Genomic DNA, 5,841 nt, shown 5'->3' on the forward strand with positions numbered 1-5,841 from the left:
CGAAGTACGTCGCCGGCACGGGCGGGTCGAGGCGGGCCCGGCAGTCAGCGAACACGGCGAAGACGGTGATGTCCGCGGGGCCCAGCTCGCGCGCGCGCGAGACGGACCGCCAGATGTGGGCGCCCAGGGACTGGAAGGCGGAGAAGGGCTTCGCGCCGGGGGGCAGCGCCGCGTTGGCGTTGGCCTTGATGCGGGCCACGACGGGCTCCGGGAAGGAGAAGACGCGGGCCACGAGCGGCTTCTTGGGCCCGTTGGGGTCCGTCTTCTCGTGCGCCTCCGCGGAGGCCGGCAGGGTGAGGCCGACGCGCACGGAGCGCGCCATGGCGCGGTTGTGGATCGGGAGCGCCGACGGGGCGGCGGCGCCGCGGCAGAGCTCCGCCCAGGAGCTCATGAAGTGCCACGTGGCGGTGCCGTCCAGCACGGCGTGGTTGAAGGCGCAGCCCACGGCGAGGCCGTCCTTGAGCTTAGTGAACTGCAATGCAACCCCATCGTATGTGTCCATATTACTTTTCAGTTTGAGGAAATTTGAACAAAATGAAGAAGAATATGGCGAATTTCAGTATGAAAATTAAATTGCAGAAAGATGAACGTCTATAGTTTTTTTTTTCTACGGCAGTGTGTGTACGCGCAATGACCTACTATGCAATCAATAATGCTGGCCTACTACTTGTCGGTCGATAAATTTACGTACTTCCTTCGTCCTAAACTAAATGTCTTTAATTTAATACAACTTTATTTTGAGACAGAGAGTATTTATTACACATGGACCATGCATGTGTCGGAATCAGAATGCTGCCCCTTATTTACATCGCGCAGCTGGAAAATGTGTCGGTGCACAACCTCTGCAGTTTGTTGATGTAATCATCTTAAAAGTATACCGTCCTTCCTAAAAAAAGTATACTATCCTGATTTTTTTAAGTATACGGCTATACTACCTAACTAAGCCAGCAGTGTAGCAATTGGATCAACATGGCCAGTTTTTTTTACAGCTTTAAAAATAGAGAAAAATGTGTTTTTGGTCCCTCAAGTTTCCTAAAAGTATAGACTTGGTCCCTCAAGATTTTATGGTAGACATTTGGTCCTTCAAGTCTGGAAACCGGAGAAGTTCGGTCAAAAACCAAATTTTGAGCATGTTGACTAGGTTTGACCGATGAATAGTAAATTCAAAGAAATAGCAAACAAATTCAAAAAAAACTAAAATTTTATGGAAACCAAGATGCTTGGGTGAGCTACGTGCGTGAAAATTTGTGTTGTGTTTCAACATTCGAGGAGCTCGTGGCAAAAAAAAAAATCAGCTCACAAAATGAAAAGCCAAAAATTGTTTTTTGGCTAGAGCTCCTCGAATGTTATTTGACCACAAAAACATACACGCACCTAGCACACCCAAGCATCTTGGTTGTCATAAGATTTCAGATTTCCTGAGTTTCTTTGATTTTTTTTTGAATTTACTGTTCCTCAGTCAAATCTGGTCAACATGGTCAAACCCGGTCAATGTGCTCAAATATGGTTTTGGAGCAAACTTATTCGATTTTGAGACTTGAAGGGCTAATATCTACCAACAAATCTTGATGGACCAAGTTTATACTTTTGAGAAATTTGAGGGACCAAAAACATACTTTTCTCTTAAAAATAAGCCGTCTCCTTCCAGTTTTCTGCATAAGCCACATGTCTTATTCATTGGGGCTTCTAAGTTAGTTATGGAATAACTAATTTAGAAGTCTCAGAAAATTTAGAGGGTGACTTACTTTTTAATCTGGGGAGAGGCAGCTTATTTTTTTAAGTCACTCAAAAAAACTGGTCTTTGCAGATTTGCCATTTTAAACGGTACGTATAGCAATTTGAGTGTTTGGCATTCCCTTGTCAACAACATATGGCTCCCAGAAGGCCAGAATGCACGTGTCGGCAAGACATGGGCATGACAATGCCATTCGTAGGAATGACAAATATCTGTTCAGATATTTTAAAATAGTGAACCTTGCATAGTTGTGCTGATAAATTCGAACTAATTCTCATCTCAGTTTAGTAATTTATACTCCATGTCTTGCTTTAAGTGCATTGTAGTACTCAATTAAAATGCGCCAAATATGTAGATCTTGCAACCATGCTTAAGGTAGGGCGAAATCTAAAGTTGTCCGCTGCAGTCCACCTGCCCCTTGTTGACCACTTTCGCTTACCAGGCGCCACTGCTAAAATGATCTAACCGGCTTAGCCGCTAGGGTTCGTCACTAGCTCGTATGGCGGGGCTACATACGCTCGATGCCTCATAGCTTGGTCACCATCAGTGAACAACCCCAAATTTCACAACAAGACCTTGCTTTTTATCTTTTTTCCCGGTGATTAGTGAGTTTATGCCAACATTTTTTTGTTGATATTATTTTTTGGAGAGCCGCAATAACCGGTTTCTGACAAATCCGTGTCTTTTTATCATCCAAAAAATTGAATTCAAACTCTTTAAAAATATATAATTAAATGGTCACAAAAACTACACATAGATGTTATAACGGACATTAGAATTCGTCTCTTTCCTTTTCATTTTATTAGCAAAAGGCCCATAGAAAATGCACATACTCCCTTCGTCTTTAAAAGAGTGTACTTTCAATTTTGTTGGAAAGTTATTTTTTTATGTTTAACCGTATTTATACAATAATAGACCAACATTTATGCCATCAAATTAGTAGTGTTAGATTTATGATAGAATATTTTTTCGTCATATACCTATTTAGTTTTACAAGCATTGATATATTTTTGCACAAACTCTGTCAAATTTTAAAATAGTTTGACCCTTCAACAAAGTTGGAAGTACACTTTTTAAAAAATGAAGGGAGTATAAGAGAGAGCTCACTTAAAATCATGGTATGCATTTTCGTGTATTAGTTAAAGCATTATGTATGTGTTGGGGAGATTATATCCACCCCAGTAAGTCAGAAGGAGACGCAAAATGACTTTAGGTTTTGCTGATTTATTGCACTATGATTTTAATAAAAAAGTTACAGTACCTTTTTCACTCGAGACTGGGTATCCATGCTGAAAAATGCCAGAGATGCAGTGTATTTTTTATTTTAAAAATGCCATGCATTCGATCGATCCAACGGCTCTAAGGTCGTTCACTGGGAGCTCTCTCCCAGCGAACGTTCGCCCATCAGTATTTCTCCGAAAATAATAGGACGCCGAAGGATTTCGTTCCCCGGACCGCTGCTATGAACGCCCTTTCCCGTATCATCACGCATTCATGCCAAAGGTACGGTTGCTAAGTGATCAAGGTAGGGAGCTCCGGCGGCGCATACCTGGACCGCGAGCAGCGGGCGGTGGAGCCCCTCGAGGTTCATGACGCCGGTGTAGGGTATGAGCTGCTGCATGAGCTTCTCCGCCTCCTCGCCGCAGTCCTCGCCGGCGAGCTGGTCCACGGAGACGCCCTCGGCGGCGGCCTCGACGACCTCCGCGCCCTCCTCCCCGTCGACGTACAGCGCAAGTCGGCGGCGCCCTGCGGGAGGCGGTAGAGGAGCAGCTTCTGGTTGTAGTAGAAGGTGATGTAGGGCAGGTCGAAGGTGGCGAGGGTGACCTTGGTCTTGGCCGGCGCCACCGTGCGGGTGGCGGTGACCGCGACGGCCATGGCGGCGGCGTCCCCGCTGTTCACGGCCATTGCTGTTTAACCGGTCTGTGATGTAAGCTGCGAGCGGGTGTCAGCGGGCTGCGCTGCGCTGTGCTGCTGCGTGGAATGGGAGAGATGCTCCGGGTGAGTGATATAAAGGAGGGGCGGAGGTGGAGGTGCGGGCATTGATGGGGGAGGCAGATCGAGCAGGCTTTGGTTGTCATCTTGATGGGGGAAGGGAAGGACCAAGGCGATGGCCGTTGGGAGGGTGGTGGGACATTTATGGCGGCCTTGATGCACCGAGCTAATTGATCGACCGCCACCGCGCCCTTCCAAACCACCCGGAGCGCGGTCGGTCGGGACGTGTGAAGGAGGACAAGATACCACGGTGGAGGGAGACTTACAAGGATGCATACCTTCATCTCTGCCTTCACTACTAGTTGTACTACAAAAAATATACTAGTGCAGAACACGTAACAGCAAGTGAACAGACAGTAGCAAGCTAAAAATTTACTACAGAATCTCAAATCAGCCAAGAAACAATCTCAAATCAGCCAAGAAACAAATGTATCGTGCGGGGGAATCGAATCAATGCCACCACTTCCGTTCCCAAATACTACAAGTCTTTTCTAAAGATTCCATCAAGTGACTTATATGAAGCAAAATGAGTGAATCTACACTTTAAAATATGTCAACATACATCCGTATGTTGTACCTTATTTGAAATGCCTAAAAAGATTTATATTTAGAAACGGATGCAGTACTAATTAAAAGTACCACATCGTTGCTTTACACGAAATTACATCAATTTATATAAGTCAGCAAGAAATGAAAGAGATGCCCGAATAAAGATGTAATGTATTGCGCTATAACAGGAATAAAGAGGAGACCTTGTGGCAAGGAGATTCCATAACTACGGGAAATAGAAGAGATGCCTGAATAAAGATGGAATATAAAGACAGACACCTAATAAACATGGGATTTATACGATTCCCACAGTTTGACACTAAAATAAAAGTTGTTTATGTATTTCTTTTAGAAAAACTCCTCGTGTCTTTAATAAATATGCATGTGAAAAAAGTTCAAGAGTTGCAACAAAAATATTTGCACATAAAAAAAATAAACGTGATAGAGGAGGTATGAAGAGCTTCAAAGCGATAATTCGCGTCAGACTGAAGCGAGGACGAGCTCGGGGCAGCGACGCGAGGATGAGCTTGAGGTCGTGGAGTGAAGCCAAGAACTGGAATGATGTTGGACATGCCCTAAGTTGGTGACGTTTAACCACCCACGATGCATGTATGTCTCCATAGTGTGCTAATATATCATGTTTGTTCTTATCGTTTTCCTTTACCCGTAACAACACCCCATTCCACGCATGGCATGAATAAATAATTTGTTGCTAGCCCGTTTGTATGTACATATTAAATCTACATGCAAGTAATGTTGAAATAGAAGACCTGCCCGTGGAATCTTGAACCGTGCATTGTAGGCTAAGAATATCTTTGTTTCAGCTACAACTACAGATTCTCATATTCTAAACCACCATCTGTAGACTATAAGAGCATGTGGTATTTTTCCTCCCGTTGCAACTCACAGGCCCGTTTACTGGTAATAACAAAGGGACTATTAATTCTTGTGGTACGTCATGAAAATTGCTCTCAAAGTTGCAAAATATTACCCACCAATGTCATCTATAAGCGATAAAAAAAATGTTTCACACAGGGAATCCCTCGCTTGGGCCAGCCCATGCAGTAGGGACCTCCTATACTGCGCTCTTTGTGCTGGGAGAAGACGCAGCACACATGTTTGGGCTGGCCCATGTCCGGGCGGCCTGTTTTCTAAATTTTGTTTTTATTTTATTTTCTTAATTCCTTTTTTTACTTTAAATAATTTAGGACTTAAAAAATATTTGGAAATTTAAAAAAGATAGTTTTGAAATAAAATGTTTAACAAATCATAAAATGTTTGTGGATTCAAAAAATGTCCGTGATTTAATAAAAAAGTTTGCTTATTAAAAATAATGTTCGGGAAATAAGAAACTGTTCATGATTTTTAAAAAAGTTTGTGTATTATAAAATGTTAATGAAATTGAACGAAATTTCGCTAATTCAAAAAATATTCATGAATGAAAAAATATCCTAAAAATTAAAAAACTGTTAGTGACTTACAAAATAGTTTATTCATTCATAAAATGTCTGCTGATTCAAAAAATGTTCATTAAATCAAGAAAATATCCATTAACTCAAATAAAT

General features: G+C 42.9%; 1 pseudogene; it reads right to left on the minus strand.

Moving 5' to 3' along the window:
• Nucleotides 1-4: 4 nt before the first annotated feature.
• On the minus strand, nucleotides 5-3,799 carry LOC125528682 (annotated as a pseudogene).
• Nucleotides 3,800-5,841: the final 2,042 nt, after the last annotated feature.

The sequence above is a fragment of the Triticum urartu genome, unplaced genomic scaffold (genome assembly GCF_003073215.2).
Source record: "Triticum urartu cultivar G1812 unplaced genomic scaffold, Tu2.1 TuUngrouped_contig_5037, whole genome shotgun sequence".
Classification (NCBI taxonomy): Eukaryota; Viridiplantae; Streptophyta; class Magnoliopsida; order Poales; family Poaceae; genus Triticum; species Triticum urartu.